Source organism: Neovison vison, chromosome 13 (assembly GCF_020171115.1).
Source record: "Neovison vison isolate M4711 chromosome 13, ASM_NN_V1, whole genome shotgun sequence".
Taxonomy (NCBI): Eukaryota; Metazoa; Chordata; class Mammalia; order Carnivora; family Mustelidae; genus Neogale; species Neogale vison.
In genome coordinates, this window is record NC_058103.1 from 27,860,395 (window position 1) to 27,879,133 (window position 18,739).

The window sequence follows — 18,739 nt, forward strand, 5'->3', positions numbered from 1 at the left end:
CTGCCCCAACTGCAGATGTCAGTTGCAAGTCTTGGTTGTCACCTGTACTTCTGACCAAATGACTGTAAACCAGCAGTTTCAACAATCCCCTCCTTGGGTTTGATTAATTTGCTAGAGCAGTTCGCAGAGCTCAGGAAATCCATGTACCCACTAGATTACTGGTTTATTATAAGATGATAGAACTCAGGAGCAGCCAGAAGGATGACATACATGGGGCGAGGCATGGGGAAGGGCACAGAGTTCCCATGAATGGTGCCCAGCACACACTGAGTGTGGTTGAGTGGCTCTCTAACATCTCTACAGTGCTCTAACCCAGCACAGCCCAACAGAATGCTCCGTAATGATGGAAATATTCTAGATACGTGCTGTCTGCAAATGGTAGCCACTAGCCACAGGCGGTTACTGAACACTTGAAATATGGCTATTGAAATTAACAAAGTAGATTATAAGTTTTATTTAATTTTAATAATTTAAATCTAAATGGCCCCACATGACCACTAGCTACCATAAAGGATGGTACAGCAAACATCTTGCAGCTCAAGTTACATATGATCTATGGACCGGCAGTCCTGGCATTAGTGTCTGCAAAGCACAGGAACATGGAATACAAGAAAACAGGGCATGCTGGTACTTGGGAGCTTGCAAAGCATTCAGAATCTCAGGATCTACCTCTGACAGAATCAGAATCTGTATTCCATTCCCATGTGTTTGTATACACATCAATGCCAGAGAAGCTCTGCTCTAAAAAATGGTAGCACCGGGGCACCTGGGTGGCTCAGTGGGTTAAGCCTCTGCCTTTGGCTCAGGTCATGATCCCGGAGTCCTGGGATCGAGTCCCGCATCGGGCTCTCTGCTCAGCAGGGGAACTGCTTCCCTCTCTCTCTCTCTCTCTCTCTGTCTGCCTCTCTGCCTACTTGTGATCTCTGTCAAATAAATAAATAAAATCTTTAAAAAAAATGGTAGCACCTTCATAAACTTTATTTCACTTGATCCTCATTAAAAAATCTGCATTGTTATGGTGACGCTTCCCATTTTAGACATGAGGTCATTAAACCTCTGGAAGGTGATGTGATTTGCTCAAAATCACTAAAGGGGAAGGAGAGACAGAATCTCCAAGCCCAGCATTGCTTCCGCTATCACACATAGTAGAAACAGTCCAGTCTCTGGCAATTTCGTCATCATTGTTTCAAAGATTTTATTTATTTATATTATGGGGGGGGGAGAAGCAGAGGGAGGGACAGAGGGAAAGAACCTCAAGCAGATTCCTGACGGAGCACAGAGCCTGCAGTGGGGCTCAACCCCAAGACCCTGAGATCACGATCTGAGCTGAAACCCAGAGTTGGACACTTCATTGACTGAGCCATCTGGGCGCCCCGATTCCAGTACTGCTTTAAATGGAAGACGATCTCAGCACTTTGCTGCTGGAAACATGAGCTACAGATGTGATAGTGGGGATTGTTTGTGGAATGGGATAGAACTGGAGGGGGCAGGCAGGGAATTAGCCATGAGTGCCAGTCTCTTCCGCAAGTACATCGAGTGAGGAGGAATGAAGACATGGGTGCAGGTAATGTCAGGCTGGCTTTCCACCAGAAAAGGAGGTCATTCTGCTGTCTGGGCTTTATCTAGATGCATCAGTCAAGCTGCAGGTCTGGTTTTTTTTGTTTGTTTGCTTGTTAGTTCATCATGTGAAAGGGCTGTAGAGATTTTCAACAATTTGGGGATTAAATATTGATTTGGCTTGGTTAAGAATTTTCTCTGGGAAGTCCCAGGAATGAAGGGTGAGAGTTCTCCTTCCAGAATGGCTGCAGGTGAGGTCAAATGACAGAGAGGAATGAACAGTGGGTTCAAATATGAACCCCATGCCCAGCTGACTGAGTCCGTAGAACACGCAACTCTTGATCTCAGAGTCACGAGTTCAAGCCCCACGTTTGGTATAGAGATTATAAGTAAATAAACTTAAAAAGATCCCTGGAAACCCCAAATATGGACCCCAAATCAAAAGGTCACAAGGACTGAGCTCTAAATTATAACTCTAAATTATAAGACTTTTTTTTTTTTTTTTTTTTTTGCTGTCTAGCAGGCTTATGGAAGCATCTCTCTGAAGGAAGCTCCAGGTTCATATTAAATAATACATAAATGCATTTAACACTGATAAGTGAGTCTCCCAAGCAAAATAATGAATTCTGCAATATGTATGTGTTGGCGAGTCACTGACTTTTCATTGTGGTACCTTTCTTTTTCAGAGGAATACATTCCCTGATCAGCCTCACACTATTTCACCAACCCTGTCTTTATAGAACTCACACCCTTCAGTGAAAAGCTAGGTTACAAATAATACCAGCTAAAGCTAGGTGTATGTAGTGCTGGTTTGCAAACCAGTAGTGAGAGAGCAAGCAAGAGAATAAGTAAACAAAGAGGAAAAAAGGAAAATAATAAGATTCAGTTCTCATCCAAGGCCTGAAATGACAGGCATCACTTCCCTCTGACCTACCTACCCCGTGACCTGCTTGCTCCTGCTCTCTTCCTCTGGCATGGAGAATGACACCTGAGCTCCCAGCCCTGTGGTCACTATGGATTCATCTCTGTAGGCACTCTTGACTCATTTCTCTTGCACTTTTCACATGTAATTGATCATCAAGTCTGGTCAGCTCTCACTTTTAAATAACTCTATTACGTCATTTCTATTCATAGGGTCATAGTGCATGTCTTTATCATTTTACCTGAAATTCTTCTCCTAACTACCCCTCCCATCTCCACCTTTAATCTCATCCATTAACAATCCATCATTTTTGCAAAAACAGAAAGCTAAGCACCAAGGATAATTAAATAATCATCTATATTTCCATCATCCATAATGGCCATATTGTATTAAGTCATTTATAAACTGATCTAACAGTCTAGATAACATCCCCTTTATTCACTAACTCCTGTTTGCTTTCCCCTTCTTGCTCCTCCAGAGACAACTGCCATCATCAGTCTGGAGTGTGTGGCAGATTCAATTACTTTTGTCACAATAATTTGTTGCCTCCTCATCCTGTTGTTCTCCCCAGAGGCAGAGCATAAACCCACCATAGTCCCAGCACAGCCTGGTCAAGCTGATCAGAGCTATGGCCAACCTATAGCTCTCATATGATGTGAATAAAAAGAAGTTATTTGTTATTATAATCCAGTAAGATACTGAGGTTGCTTGTTACCCAGCAGAAGCTAACTAATTCAAAATATCTATGCATGTGAAGGTTTACAAAATGAACGAAATGTTTCTATTGTGTTCGTTTTGTGTATTTTGATACACATACATGTGTTCTTTTTGTATCTCTTGATATATATATATATATGTATCTGCAAGCAGTATATGGTTCTGCTTGGTATGTGTTCCATGTTTTATACAAATTGTTACATTCTCTGTATATTTTTCTACATTTTTTTTTAAGTGAGGGAGGCAGAAGGGACTGGGAGAGGGAGAGAGAATCTCCAGCAGATTCCCCACTGAGCGTGGAGCCCCACACTGGGCTCGGTCCCACGACCCTGAGATCATGACCTGAGCCTAACTCAGAAGTCTGACACTTAACAGACTGAGCCACCCAGATGCCCCTGTATTTTTCTACATTTTGATTTTTACATTTAAGATTTGTTTGGGGTGTCTCTCCACGTGTGTGTGTATGGATCTAGATTATTCCCTTCAACAGCTGTCAGAGAAATCTTTCCAAATCACAAATTGGGTTCTGTCAGTTCTCTGCTATGAAGGGTGACAGCTGAAGGCAGTCACCAGCAACACTCCCAGCCTCGGGGCAGCAAGCCTTTCCCAAAAGGGGATCTGGGTGATACGTCACAGCCACCACCACAATCCACCCTTCGTGCAGCTGGATCCACTCTTCATGTGCCTTCTGGACGCAGGTCCAGGGTCCAGGAGCCTCTTTCCACGAAGAATCTCAGAAAAGGAAGGTTTGTAAGATGAGCTAGAGTCCCTGCTTGGCACTTGCTCTTGGAACCACAGCCAAGACCCATCCTGTCTCTCCTCTACCAGCTGTCCTCACACTCCCAGCCAGCACCTCTGCTCAGCTCAAAGGCGTATGTGGTACTGTGGCCCAGATTTGCAACCCTGAGGGGTCTGAGCCCCTGGTCACCATGCCCTTCTCCGCTGGGCTTGCCGCCCTCGTGCACTCAATGTCAAAATGGTGCACGTAGCAAGAAGCAATCAAGCAGATCGCCTGGGTGCCAGACATACTCCTCCTTGCCCCCATCGCATGGTGGCAACCCAAGTAGGTTTTGCACAGAAAAAATCGAGTGAAACCCAGGAAACTCATACTAAACCATCTCCTAACTGCATCCTCTGGTAACTGTCCATTGATTTGACTTCTTCTCCATTGTTCAAACTAGCCCTATTTTAAAATTCTGATAATTATACGTAGGTGTGTATAAAAGCATACATGTATAGTTTATGTCTATATATCAGAGGCTTTAGAAAAGTATAAGGGACACCATAAAAATCACTTAGGACACCACCATCCAGAGTGAAATACTATTATCCTTTTGCTGTCTTCCTTTGCAATCTCTTTCTCTATGTACTTAATTTTTCTAAAATGAAAAACTACACATAAAAATTGATCTCCTGCCTCTTCAAAAGTTTGAGAGTATATTGTGAATACTTCTCAACCCCTCTATCTTGATACTGTATTCAGATGTATACACCCCTGGTTGTGGTTACTTCCAGACAGCATTCCTTAAAACAACCTTTGTGATAAGAATTGATTGACTTTAGGGGCACCTGGGTGGCTCAGTCGATTAAGCATCTGCCTTCAGCTTGGTTCATGATCTCAAGGTCCTGAGATCAAGTCCCACATCAGGCTCCCTGCTCAGTGGGAAGTCTGCTTCTCTCTCTCCCTTTCCCTCTATGCTCTCTTTCTCTCTTGCTCTCAGGTGAATAAATAAAATCTTTTTTTTTTAAAAAAGAATTGATTGACTTTGAAGTACTACACAAAGTTATTTCTCTTTAGAAGGCAAAAAAGTAGTATATACAATACAGAGCATAGTATAATACTAACTACCATAATAATAAGTATATTATCTCATTTAACTCAGCAGCCATGTTATGAGTTCAGAGTATGTTATTACCGTTACTGTATATGAGAAATGAAGTGTAGAGAGATCAAATCACTTGCCAGGGGCACACAACTAGAACCCAGAACTGAAGTTCAAATCTAGATTTCCTGTCCTTAAATTCCACACTTATAGCTACTAAAGGAGGTTGAGATGAGTTTGCAAGGGGGACAAGAGCCAAGGGGACACAGCTACCAGGGATGGAAAAAGTCCATGGCATCAAATGAAGACAGGGACATGCCCAAGAGCTGTCAGTGAGGTTAGGAGTCGATTCTGAGGACTCTCTGGGGGCCCAGGAGCTCTGACTTGCAGGTTGGTGGAAGGGACATGGCTGCACCCAGCCCAGGAGCTGGGGACCGAGGCAGCAAGTGCATCATCAGGAAGGCAGCCAGTGGCTGGGGCAGGTCAGAATGCCCGGTGTGAGGGAGCTGGTGGAGGAAGGTGGTTGGATAGGAAGGAAGGTGGGAGCTAGAAGTCAGGCCATCAGAATGCCGTTTTCCTTCTTTCCTACCCACCGCCCACTCTGGGTTACCCTGTCTCACTGTGACAAGGAGAAGGACCCTTGGCAGAAAAGAGGGCAGACAAACCAGCTGCACAAAGCTGATGACACACATTTACCAGAAGACATGTACCAGAAGGTTCCTAGAAGCACCATCCAAAATAGGTTCAAACCAGAAACTATTCAGCTATGTACACAATGGAATGCATAAACAAATGGTAGTAAAGTTGCACAATGGAATACTATGCAGCATTGAGCATGAACAAACTGCAACCACATGCACTAATGAAACAGGCGAATCTCACAAACACCACAGTTGGTGAAAACAGACCTGAAACCAGGCATTCTGTAGGATTCCATTCATGTAGGATTTCAGAACACTCACAGCCTTTCTAGGCCCTTGGAAGTAGGGTTGTGCTTGGGGGCAGTGATGTGCAGAAGAGGTCATGACGGGGCTTCTAGGGGCTTTGTGATGTTCCCTTAAAAATATTTGAGTGCAGGTTCAAGTTGTGAGTGCTATTTTATCTAAAACTCCAACAAGGACCTGTTAGATTAAAAATAAGGAAAGAAGTAGGAGAAAGAAAAGAAATGGACAAGAGCAGTAATGTTAACAGACAGAAAAACCTAAATCATTATGATGAAGACATCAAATGTCACTCCACTTCCATCTACGGGTAGAAAATTGCACTTTTCTGGCCATGTTTCTAACAGTTACCCCCCAAAAGTGTCCTAGCCCAGCGATCATATGAGAATCAACAAGGGAGAAGTTTCGTGTAGTCGAATAATTTACACATGTTCCAACCCACTCTGGAAGGTTCAGAGCTCTGGGCTGCCAGGCACAGCTCCAAGTAGCTCTGAAGTCCTATTGCGTTATTTCTATGTAATGCAAATTGACAAGGTCTCTCAATTAGGCAACTAACTAGAAAATGAGGTCTGAAAGCCAGCTTTATCAGCAGCCAGAAATCTGGTCTGAGAGACTGGTCTGTTTGTGGCCAGGGCATGGGTGGGGAGTACATTTTCCATGCAGGGAATCAGGATGAGAGCAACACGGAGGAGATCAAATGGAGAAGCCAGAGAATAAATCTGGGGGTGGCTGATCTTTCTGGGTTTTACTTGACAAATACTTTTAGAATGGTTTCTAGGTGCCTGTTGGGGTCTGTTATCAAAGGAACGAGAATGAGACAAAGTGAAAGTTATGCAAAGCCTTATTCTATGCCAAGCATTAGAAGTCAGACTGACCGGCCAGGGGCTCCTCCAAAGAGAGCAACCCCCTCCCGATCTCACAGGCTGGTTTTTTTTTTTTTTTTTAAAGATTTTATTTATTTATTTGACAGACAGAGATGACAACTAGGCAGAGAGGCAGGCAGAGAGAGAAAGGAGGAAGCAGGCTCCCTGCTGAGCAGAGAGCCCGATGCGGGGCTCGATCCCAGGACCCTGGGATCATGACCTGAGCCGAAGGCAGAGGCATTAACCCACTGAGCCACCCAGGCGCCCCTCACAGGCTGGTTTTATAGGGCATAACTGCAGACCCAAGGTACGTGGCTTTTATTGTTAAGGCGTTCACTCCCAGAGTCAATACCCAGAACCATACCAGGAACTACAGGGGCGTTTATTCCTGGAATGAAGTATGTGGATGTAAACAATATGGCTACCTAGGCGATATGGAGTTGCTCTGGAGTTGCGCAGGCCCTAATAGTTAAACAGGTTTTAACATTAAATTGTCCCTAACAGTGCCAAGCACTAAGTACTCACTCTATAAATAGTCACTGAATCCTTACAACAAACCTATGGGGGGGGGTGCTATCACCATCACTCTTGTTTTAAAGGCCACACAGCTGCACAGTGGCAGAGCCAGAATCCAAATCCAGTTTCTTGGGAGCCCCATGTCCTTGTTCTCAACCCCGAGCTTTGTAGCATCATCCACCAAGACGGCAGTATAACTCTGAGGATAAGGAGCCTGGTTTTCCTTGCCGACTTCTCCACTGGCGGACTCTGGCAGTGAACCTGGCATCTGCCTGCATACTGTGATGAATGATTGCTAAGAAGACTGCCCCCCCAACTTCTGTCCCTGCCCCCAACATATCTTCCACGTTGTACTACTGAGGATGGCTGAAATTCCATCACTGGTATTTATTCTTTTGAGTTAGTGCTCTGTTGCCCCCAGGGTTCCTGATAAAAGGGCAGACAGCCCTGCAGAATGTCTGGGAATCACTATCTGAGTGTACAATTTCACCTAGTTTTCGGGAAGGGGTGAAAGAGAACCCTGAAGGCCCAGCAGGCTAAGAAGATACCCAGATGGGTGGCGGGGCCTCACTGTTCTGGCTCACGAAGTGGGTCAGTTGCTGGCGGGCGCACATTTCTTCATTCATCCACTCAGATCCTGCTTTAGTTCTTAAATAGATGCAAGATCTCCTTCTAGGTGTCATGTGGGACACAGCGGCTTCCTCCTTATCCCTTCTGGGCTGTCTACTTAATTCACAAAACCCTTTCTCATGCTTCTTATTATTCCCAATTATCCCTGAAGAAAGTAAGGCTCATAATTTTTTTTAAGATTTTTATTTATTTGACAGAGAGAGATCACAGGAGACAGAGAGGCAGGCAGAGAGAGAGAGAGAGAGAGGGAAGCAGGTTCCCTGCTGAGCAGAGAGCCCGATGTGGGACTCGATCCCAGGACCCTGACTGAGATCATGACCTGAGCCAAAGGCAGCGGCTTAACCCACTGAGCCACCCAGGCGCCCAAGGCTCATAAAATTTTTGTGAGTTTCCCAGGGTCACTTGGTTTCTGAACGGCAGCTCTGGTTGGGGAAGGAAAGGGGAAACCATTCAACTGGGGATGGGTTTTGGATGTTAGTTTGTTTCTATTGTGGTAAAATACACATAACATAAAATGAACCCTCTCAATCATGTTTGAGCATACAGTTAGTCGTGTTCCTAGCTTTACACTATTGGGCAACCCATGTCCAGAACTCTTGTGATCTTGCAGAACTCTAACTCCATACCCATTGAACAACAAACTCCCCATTCCCCCCTGCTCCACAGCCCCTGGAAACCATCACTCAGCTTCTGCTTCTCAGAGTTTGATTACTCCAAGGACCTCATATGAGTGGAATCACACAGCATTTGTCTACTGGTGACTGGCTTCTTTCACTTGGCATCACCTACACGAGGCTCATCTGTGCAGCAGCCCATGCCCGAACATCCTTCTTCGTAGAGGCTGAAGAGCTTCCCCTTGTACCCACGTGGCTCCTTTTGTTCATCCTTTCCCCTGTTGATGGGCACTTGGATCATTTACAAGTTGGCTGTTGGGAATCATGGCCCTATAGAGGGACAGGTGTTTTTAAGATCAAGTACTAACATGAAGATGATCAAGCCTGGGGTGAGACATTAGAAAAGGTGTCAGGAAAGCCAAGGTCAGTCTGAGGCACAAATGACTGAGTCTTTAGGGTCAGAGCATGAGACTTTCAGCGAAGCGTCGGAGTGAGGCACCTTCCTGCTTTCCATGCGGGGTCCTCCCCCTCCTGCAGTGCAGTCCCCATCCCTGGACTCTCTCTTCCTCCTGGGAGGACTGACCAGGGCCTCCAACACCTCATGTAGCTGAGCAATTTGCCCATTTGAAAATAGGGTCCAGGATGCCCTGGGCTGTCTTGAACTTCTCAGAGGACTGATTCTTGATCATCTCTTTTCAGGCCCCCATGGCTGACCGGTCACCTCCAGCCTGACCCCCAGCCTGACCCACCACTTGCACAGCTGGAGGTCATGGCAGGTGACACTCCTTCCATAAGACATCTCACAGCTCAGGTTCCACACTGCCCAAAGGACCACCGTCCTGGTGAACAATATTATAGTAGGATAGAACGTCAAATAAAACTAGCTCTTAAAATTCCAAGAGGAAGAAAAAATAATGATGTCACCTAACTCTGTATTATCTATTATGGGCAAACTTGAAGACTCCCATTAGACATGCTGTGTTTCAAATACAAGCTGTTTATGGTGTCAGTGAGCCAAAGTCACACTTCCCATTTCTGCCTTGGCCACTTAGCTTGGCAGGGAGGAACAAACCTTTTTCATCACCAAAGAGTTAACAGATAAGCTGGGATCGTCAAGGACCAGGCTGGCCACGGGACAGATGCAGAGGAAGGAGTATGGGAGGTTCACTCACACATGAAGAAAACTCTAAGCACACATTCTCCTGAAAGCCAGGGATGCCTCTCTGACCTCATGAATGCCTTCTGCTCACTTGCTTGGACACGTGAGTGGGCTAGTTGGGTGCGGGCTCATGGAAGGCAGGGCTCACACCCATGTGTCTTATTTCATCTTGGGCACATTTTTTCATCTTAATCTCATGATAAGACCCATCTTTGTACCATCGCAACATGGCAAGTGGCCTCCAAAAGAACAGTCCATTGACTGTTAAGTCCCAAGCAATCCGTTGGTGACCTGGTCTTTGATGTACAAAGGGTGTAGAATTTTGGCCAATACTCTACATTTCCTTTCCTTGGATATTCAAGACCACTCTGCAGATGAACAAAAGCACACGACAAGGACAAGGAACCAGTGAGGGGGAATTGCCTAGTTATGGCTTGGGAGTGAGCGTCCAAGTCTCCGTCCTGTGTCAGGGGCTTTGGCTGTGGACCCTCTGCCTGGCTCTTCGTTTCTCTGACTCTTCTTTGTGAGGCAGAAACATGGTTCTTTGGAATCAGCAGATGAAATAATGGGCCAGAGAAACACAGGTGGGTGCCTGTGCTGCAGGAACGTAACCACGAACCCCTCCCCATGAAATCACTGGGGTTGTTTCATGGCTCTCGGGGTCTGTAGCTCTGATGAGCCTTCTCCATCAGCACTTGGACAGGCCCAGAATGCATGTTGCCCCTGTCTCTTCCAAAGCGAACCCGAAGTCCCCTTTGGGTCAAAGAGAGATGGGGCTCCTGCAGAAGGTGAGATTTAAGTAAAAAATGGAAATAAACCCTTGGACAAAGGGCACTTTATTTTTAGAAAAGAAAAGGAATTAGGAGATTAATGGTTGCCATGGCAACGGTGGAGTGCTGTATGTATGTAGTCTATACATACCATGATGCAGGGAACAAAACAGCTTCTTTGGCGACTTCCTGAGAAAATATAGGTGACAATAAAAAGGCCGCCCAGAAAACAGCCTCTGCCGTTAGTTCGAGTGCTATTTCCCTGCCGCCTTACAAGCTCCGTACTCCATGGCCCCACCTTCACTTAAAAACTCATTTTAATGTTTGGCACAGAATCCACGGTCAAAGAAGGTCTCCTGGTCTTCTTTCTTCTGTGTTCCTAATTGTGCTTTCAGAATTGAACTGGGAACGGCAGACCCAGGAGCAGGGGTTGGAACCCAGTGGTTCTCAGTCTTGACAGAGAGCTGATGTGGGCAGCATCTGTAAACTCTCCACTAACGGAGAAGGACAGCACGGATTGTTGGCTGACATGTGAACAGGGGCAGGGTGCACATAAAAAATTCACATTTCTGTCCTTTCTTGAACATTTAGAAAAGATGACCCTCCTGGATCTTCCTTTTCATGTAGCAGAAACCGGCCAGAGCTCACTCATGTCTTAATCACAGTTCTTTCTGCCTAATACCCTTGATACTACTGCCTGGTCTCTGTGGGCATTCCATTTGAAAGCCCCACCTAGTTATAGCCAAAGGCCTCCCTTAGTTCTCAAACTTGAGAACACATCCGAATTACCTGGAAGGCTTGTGAAAGCATAATTTTTGGATCCCACCCCCAGAGTTTCTGTTTCTGTGGTTTTGAGGTGAGGCCTGAGAATCTGTGTTTCTTTTTTTTCCAATGGAAAAATTTTTTGAAAGATTTTATTAATTTTCTTGTCAGAGAGAAAGAGAGTGCGCACAAGCAGGGGGTAGTGCTAGGCAGAGGGAGAAGCAGGCTCCCCATAGAGCAAGGAGCCTATGCGGGATTCAATCCCAGGACCCTGGGATCGTGACCTGAGTGGAAGGCAGACACCTAACCGACTGAGCCATCTGGGTGGTCCTGAGAATCTGTGTTTGTAACAAGTTCCCATGGGTACCCTTACACCTAGTCTAGGGACCACACTTTGAGAACCATAACCCTAGATTAACAGTTCTTACACTTTTGTTAGTAAAGATGCCCCTTTTTGAATGATTTTCCTCATAGAAATTTACATTAAGCTTAATAAGATGGGAAAATTTTTTCTTCCTTGCTATTCATTCAAGGAAGATAGCCATCTTGTGCAGGGGGAGAAGAAACACAATGCTCTAGCTACAAAAGCTGTTGCCTAGAGCGCTTTGCTGAGATGAAGCAAGAAATGAGAAAGGAAGGGAAAAGGGAGACAGAGGAGAAAGGGAATTTTTTAAAGATGAAGTCAGTAAGAGGAAGGGTCCTTGCCAGTGACACCTCCATCCTTGTGACTCCCTCCCCAACCCTCAGCAAAGTTAAATAAAACCACGAAATGCACGGTGCTTGTGTGTGTGTGTGTGTGTGTGTAAATGGTAACAAAGCTCAAACCAAAGTGGAATCAAAGAGGAACCAGAAAGGGAGCCAGGTGGGTGAGGTCACCACGGGAACCAAATCCCTACAGGTCTACAGATGCCTCATGAAGGCTTTGGACTTTCCTCCAACTATGGAATTGAGAGACTTGAGGCATGTTTCCTCAGATATCAGAGCCCCCAGCTGACCTCTGGATTCCATAAGATTTCATCTGTGCTGTGGTCTGAGTGTTTGTATCCCTGCCACCCCCCACCCCCGCCGCCACGCTCAAATCCCTTTGTTGATATCCCAACCTCTGAGGAGATGGTATTGGGAGGTGGGGCCTTTGGGAGGAGAGGAGGTTCTGAGGGCAGAGTCCCTGTGAACAGGATTACTGCCCTTATAAAAGAGACCCCAAAAGAGATCCCTTGTCCCTTTAGTTAAGTGAGATTACAGAGAAGTTAAGGAAGTGGCTCTCACTGGACACCGAAATCTGCCAGCACCATGACCCTGGACTTCCCAGCCTCCAGAACTATGAAAAACAAATGTTTATTGTTCATAATCAACCCAGTCTATGGTGTTGTTATAGTCATTTGAATGTGTGGAGACAATCTGAGTAAAAGTGTATACTTGATTTTGCCTGTTTTAAATCATCAAACACATGTAAGGCAAAGAATATGAGCTTCTGCTCAACATGAGTTAACACCTGGGTTGACTTGATTTCAGACAAAAGCAACAGCTCTTGACCTTTTAGTCTGTACAGGTTTCTAGAGGTATTTCTTTCTTTGAAATACCAATGATAGCTCTTGGGAAATCCATTATTTCCTTTGCAGACTTTTAGGGGTCTGGGGAGGCCTGAGGAGGTCCTGGCCCAATGTGGGGTCTAACACAGAGGAGGATTCTGTGATGACTGGTGCTTGGAGTGCCATGTCGAAGGCCTTGTACCAGAAGAATATCCAAAAAGACCATTTAACTTGACGTCTCCAATATATTCATATATGTAGTATATACAAGTACATATATGGAAGCATTGTGTAGATACCATGTTAGTCATATACCTCCCCTTACTCACCATCTATTATATGTCAGTGCTTTATGTGAACTTTCTTGTTTGATACTGACAAAACCCACACAGATAGGCATTTTATTTCTATTTTACAGACAGAAACCTATGCTCAGAGAGGTTTCGTAAATGTCCAAAGGTCATTCAGCTGGTAAGTGGTGGAGGTGGGATTTGAACCCAGATCTGTCCAACTCCAAATTCTCCATGGTTTTCTTACAACCACCCCACTCCTCCCTGCTTCTCAAATAAAAGGGATTGCCTTTCTTATTATTTCTATAGCTTTTGAGTGTGACGAGCGATATTCTGGTTGACTTACATTTCTTCAACATTTCAAACCTATCCTCTATCTCCTCCTCCTAGCTCCAAGGAAAGCATAAAATAAGATCCGTTTGAATAATAACACTGCATTCCTGAGCCCAACCTTAAAAAAGAGTCTTCTCTGTAATGATGGTATTTGAAAATGGCTGTGTGTTTCCAGTCCTCCAGTCCTTTTTTTTTTTTTCCCCCAGTGAGCAGTTCCAGCAGAACATAGATGTGCTTTGCAAGTAAGAAAGGTCTACTTGGCTCACAATGGATTTAATCTCTCAATTTTCCTCAGTTGTGGACATGCAAGAATGAAATTCAGATGAGATGCTATGATAATGACCCTTCTTGCCTTAGTCTCTCTCACAGCTGGGCTTCATTTATGAGCCTACAAACCAGCTCCCCTTTGCAGCACTGGAGTGACTGCAAACTGGGCAACAGAGCTAGACCCAAAACAGCAGCCGAACCCTCCCGGTTCTGCTGCACTCCTCTCTGGTTGCCAGTTTGTTTGAAGGGAAAGAAAGAGCCCATGTAGGGCGCAGCTGTTGGCTTTTCCTCTATGGAAAACACTGACCGAACTGAGGGGAACACTGTCATCTTGCCATGAGGTCTCTATGGAGAGAGCTCTCGGGCACTGGGCATTGTCTTAACCAGAACTCCCAACGAATACGCATTCCTGCTTCTCTAGAATAAACTATGTAGAGATGCTTAGAAGGTTGACACTGAGGAAGAGTTTGAAGTGTTCTAATGGTCACTCACCTGCATTCCTCCCACCGCACTCTCTTCAAGGTCACTCTCCACAGTGGCCAGTATGATCCTTCTAGCGTATGAAATGGAGCAAGTCACATTCTGGCTTCAGTTGTTCCCCTTGAAGGTCTTTTACGATCATAGCCCTGCTGACTTTTTCATGTGTTAACATGTCTTCCTGCTTCCCCATGCTTTGGAACACCTAAACTGGATCATGTTACCCCTGCTGCTCAGACTCCCTCCACCATCATCACCACACCCATAAGGCATCCCCCTGCATGCAGAGTGAAACCTCAAATCCTTACATTGCTCTGGGAGAGCCTCTTATTGGCCATTTTGAGGTTTTTTTGTGGGGGGTGGGGTGGGCAAAGTTCCTGTTCAATTCTTCTGCCCACTTTTGTCTATTTCTTTAAAAAAATTTTTTTATTTAAACTCAATTTAGTTAATATATAGTGTATTATTGGTTTCAGGGGTAGAATTTAGTGATTCATTAGTTGCATATAACACCCAGTGCTCATTCCCTCAAGTATCCTCCTTAATGCCCATCACCCAGTTACCCCATTCCCCCCCACCTCCCCTCCAGCAACTCAGTTTTTTCCCTATAGTTAAGAGTCTCTTATGATTTGCTTCTCTCTTTCTTTTTATCTTATTTTTGCTTCCCTTCCCCCATGTTCATCTGTTTTGTCTCTTAAATTCCACATACAAGTGAAATCATATGGTACTGATCTTTCTCCAACTGACTTATCTCACTTAGCCTAATACTCTCTAGTTCCAACCACATCATTGCAAAGGGGCACTCCTTCGATTTCTTACTGATTTTCTGGAGTTCTTTATACAGTCTGGATACAAGTTCCTTGTTGGATATATGTTATATATCTTCCAGCCTGTGTTTCACCTTTTTACTCTTCCAATGTTCTGTTACCAAAGTTTTAAATTTTAATTCAATTCAATTCAATTTATCATTTTTAAAGTTAGTGGTTTTTTTCTGTTTCTTTTAAGGAATCTTCGCTTATCCCAAGATCATGAAGATATTTTCCTATCTCTTTTTCTACTTCATGGCTTTTACTTTCACATTTAGTTCTATGATCTACCATAAATTAATTTTTGTGTCTGGTGGGAAATAAAGATTGAAATTCATTTTTTCCCCCATATGGAATCACAATGACCCAGCATCAACTACTGAAAAGACCAACACTTCTTTACTGACTCACCATAAAGCTTTTTTGTAAATCTGGTGTCCGTATACGCCACACCTCTGTGGTTTGTCCACATGTTCTTCCCTCCACCTGATTGGCCCTCCCTTCCATTGTCCTTTATTTCGGTTATTTTCACCTTTCAAGGCCCCTCCTAAATATCGTCATGCTTGCAAAGACTCTCCTGCCCTCGACACCCACCCCGCGGCTTCCCAAGCATCTCTGACATTCTAGAACACTGTGTCATGCCTGTGATACCCCCTGCACACTAGCTTATGTGTGCCTCCATCACAAGACTGAGAGCACCTCCAGGGCATGGTCTAGGCAGCACTGTTCTCTGGAGCCTGGGCCCAACATTGTACCTAAAGTAGACTACCTGTCCATGTTTGTCCAGTGAGCAGAGAACTTCTGAACAGCTAAAAATAAAAAGGTGAAACTCCCTTCAGTGAATTAAAAGCAATCTGTGTGTGCACCTGGGTGGCTCAGTTGGTTAAGTGTCTGCCTTTGGCTCAGGTCATGATCCTGGAGGCCTGGGATGGAGCCCCACATCAGGCTCCCTGCTCAGCGGGAAGTCTGCTTCTCCCTCTCCCACTGCCCCTGCTTGTATTCCTTCTCTTGCTGTCTCTCTGTGTCAAATAAATAAATAAAATCTTTAAAAATAAAATAAAATAAAAGTAATCTGTGCTGGGAATCTCACTCTGAAAAAAAATCAGTATGCAATGACCAGCATGTGGTATAACCCAGCATTTAGTGGTAGATGGGTAGTTTGTAAACCAGTCACTTAGATGATAAAAGGGAAGCCTTAGTCATGAATGGGGGAAGGAAGGAAAGAAGCAAAAGCAAGGTGTTTAAACCAGAATATTCCTAAGGACATAAAATAGAAAGTATCTGACCAGTGATACATGAATTACTGTATTTTTCCTTGTTCTCTGCCAAGTCACACCTCAATTTGCCATCCCATCCCCTGACTTGTAATTGACATATAACATTGTATTAGTTTAAGGAGTATAGCATAATGATCTGGTATATGTATATACTGTGAAATGCTAACCACATTGAGTCTAGTTAATTTCCACACCTAACATAGTTACAGTTTTTTTTCTTGTGACAAGAACTTTTAAGAGCCACTCTCTTAGAAGCTTTCAGTATACAACACAGTATTGTTAACTGCAGTCACAATACTGTAAATTATTAACTGAAAGTTTTTATCTTTTGACCCCCTTCACCCATTTCTCCCAGTCCCAGATCCCTACCTCTGACAACCACCAATCCACTCTATCTCTGTGAACTTAATTTTTTTTTTTAGATTCCACATATAAGTAAGGGCATACAGTATTTTTCTTTCTCTGTCTGATTTCACTGAGTACAATGCCCTCAAAGTCCGTTTATGCTGTTGCAAGTGCCAGGATTTCCTTTTTTAAAGACTGAATAAAATATTCCTTTTATATATACACCACAGCACCTTTATCCATTCATCCACTGACAGACACTTAGGTTGTGTTCATGTCTTGGCTAGTGTCAATAATGTGGCAGTGAGAATGGAGGTGCAGATATCTCTTTATTGAATTCATTTCATTTCCCTTAGTCAAATGCCACTCTAGAGTTCCTAAGTTCCTTTCATCAGAGTCATAATTTCTAGGAGCAATCAAAAGGATGGAATTTGGAATCAGATCTGGGTTCTAATCTATCATTGATACCTATAATGTGACCTTAATTTATCTCTCCCTCAGTTTCATCATCTGTAAAATGGGTCATTACAACATTTGCATGAGACAATGTATGCAAAGCACAGAACACAGTGCCTGACATAGTCAGCACTCCACAGAGGGTGAAAATATCTGGGAACTCCTTCCCCAGTGCCTTATTCACAATCTGTAAAGATGAGAAGCTGCAACAAGGACTTTTCCAGGAAACTTACAAAACTACAGAAAGATCTTTATGGTGTAGTCATTTCAGCGAACCAAGGCAAGAGCTGACCTTCATTTCTATTTGTTAGAGCAGTGACAATATAATTACGTGCTGGGAGTGCTTTTGCTTTGTGCCGGAGGCTATGAATCCCAATGCCCACTCTTCCCTTCTCCCTTTTAGAGTAGAGCTTGTTGCCACTGCAGGCTCTGTCATTAAGTTCTCTCCCTTGGTGCTTGCTAACCACTTCTGTTTTCCCCCTCTGGGATGAAATGCCGATAGGGTTTCAAGGTGAACCGGCTTTGATTATGTGGATAAGGAAAATACCCTGTGCCCTAAGGGAGATGGCTAAGCAGTAAGATGGAAGATGCATGGGTCTTTCAATGACCTGATGGAGCAGCAATGCCTATTCATTCTAGATGGTTCTCAGGAAAGAAACGAAAAAATTATCATCTGAGTTGTGTTTTGGGGGTCTTCCTCATAGCAACTTAGCATCAAGCTGAACTACTGCACGTACAGTATTTTTTTGGCCTGTGTGTGTGTTCTCCTCCACCTCTGCCAGGACATTCTACTGCTACCCTTCTACCTAATTAGCTCTTTTTCTTCTTTCAGATTCCAAAGGCTTCTTTCTTTCCTTCCTTCATTTTCTCCTTCTTCCTTTCTCTTTCTTCCCACCCTCTTTCTCTCTCTATCTCAATCCCTCCTTCTTTTCCTCTCTCTTTTAAAAACATGATGTCCTCCAAACTCAATCCACCTAGTCTGAGCAAGCTGAGAAGGGAAAAGAATTCTGGAGACCTAGAACTTTCCAGTTCATTGGAAGTTCAAATCTTCACCTTCAAGGGGAAGGCTGTGGCAGACTGCAGGTGCTGCACAGCTGCACAGAGAATGAGGCATCCGGGGGATGTACTTGGCCTTCAGTACCAAACTCCGTAGCGGGGCCAACCCATCTCTTCCAAGTCTCTGCTGTCACAGAAGGGGGCTGTTCAAGGGACTGAGAGCTTCCAGCATATGGACAAGAATTCTGAGGACAATCACCCAAACGGTAATGCTATCTCCCTGAACCTGCTCTTAAGATAGGAGCTTCTGCCAAATACAAGTTCTTTTGATGGAGCTGGAAATATGAAAATTGGGCAGTTGCCCATATGTGGCCACCTTGAGCTCCTCTTCCCTTCACTTCTGGGGAGATGCAGTCATCACAAAGAGACACAGTCATCCCTTTGCCTCCCACCAACCTGCCACAGAGATGCAGAGCTTTGCCATGGGAGGGTAACAGAGCTACAAGCTCCCTGCCCCTGATGGCAGCCTGTGAGACATGATGTCCTTGCAGGAACAAGCAGGTGTATGGTGTTGTTTCAGTGCCATCAAATTAAGTGTCCTTGTGATTGTCCTGGGAATTCTAGAGGTTCCAGTCTTGCAGTGAGTGAACTGGGACAGGACAGAGATCTGCCCTCCCGTCCAACCCCCAGGT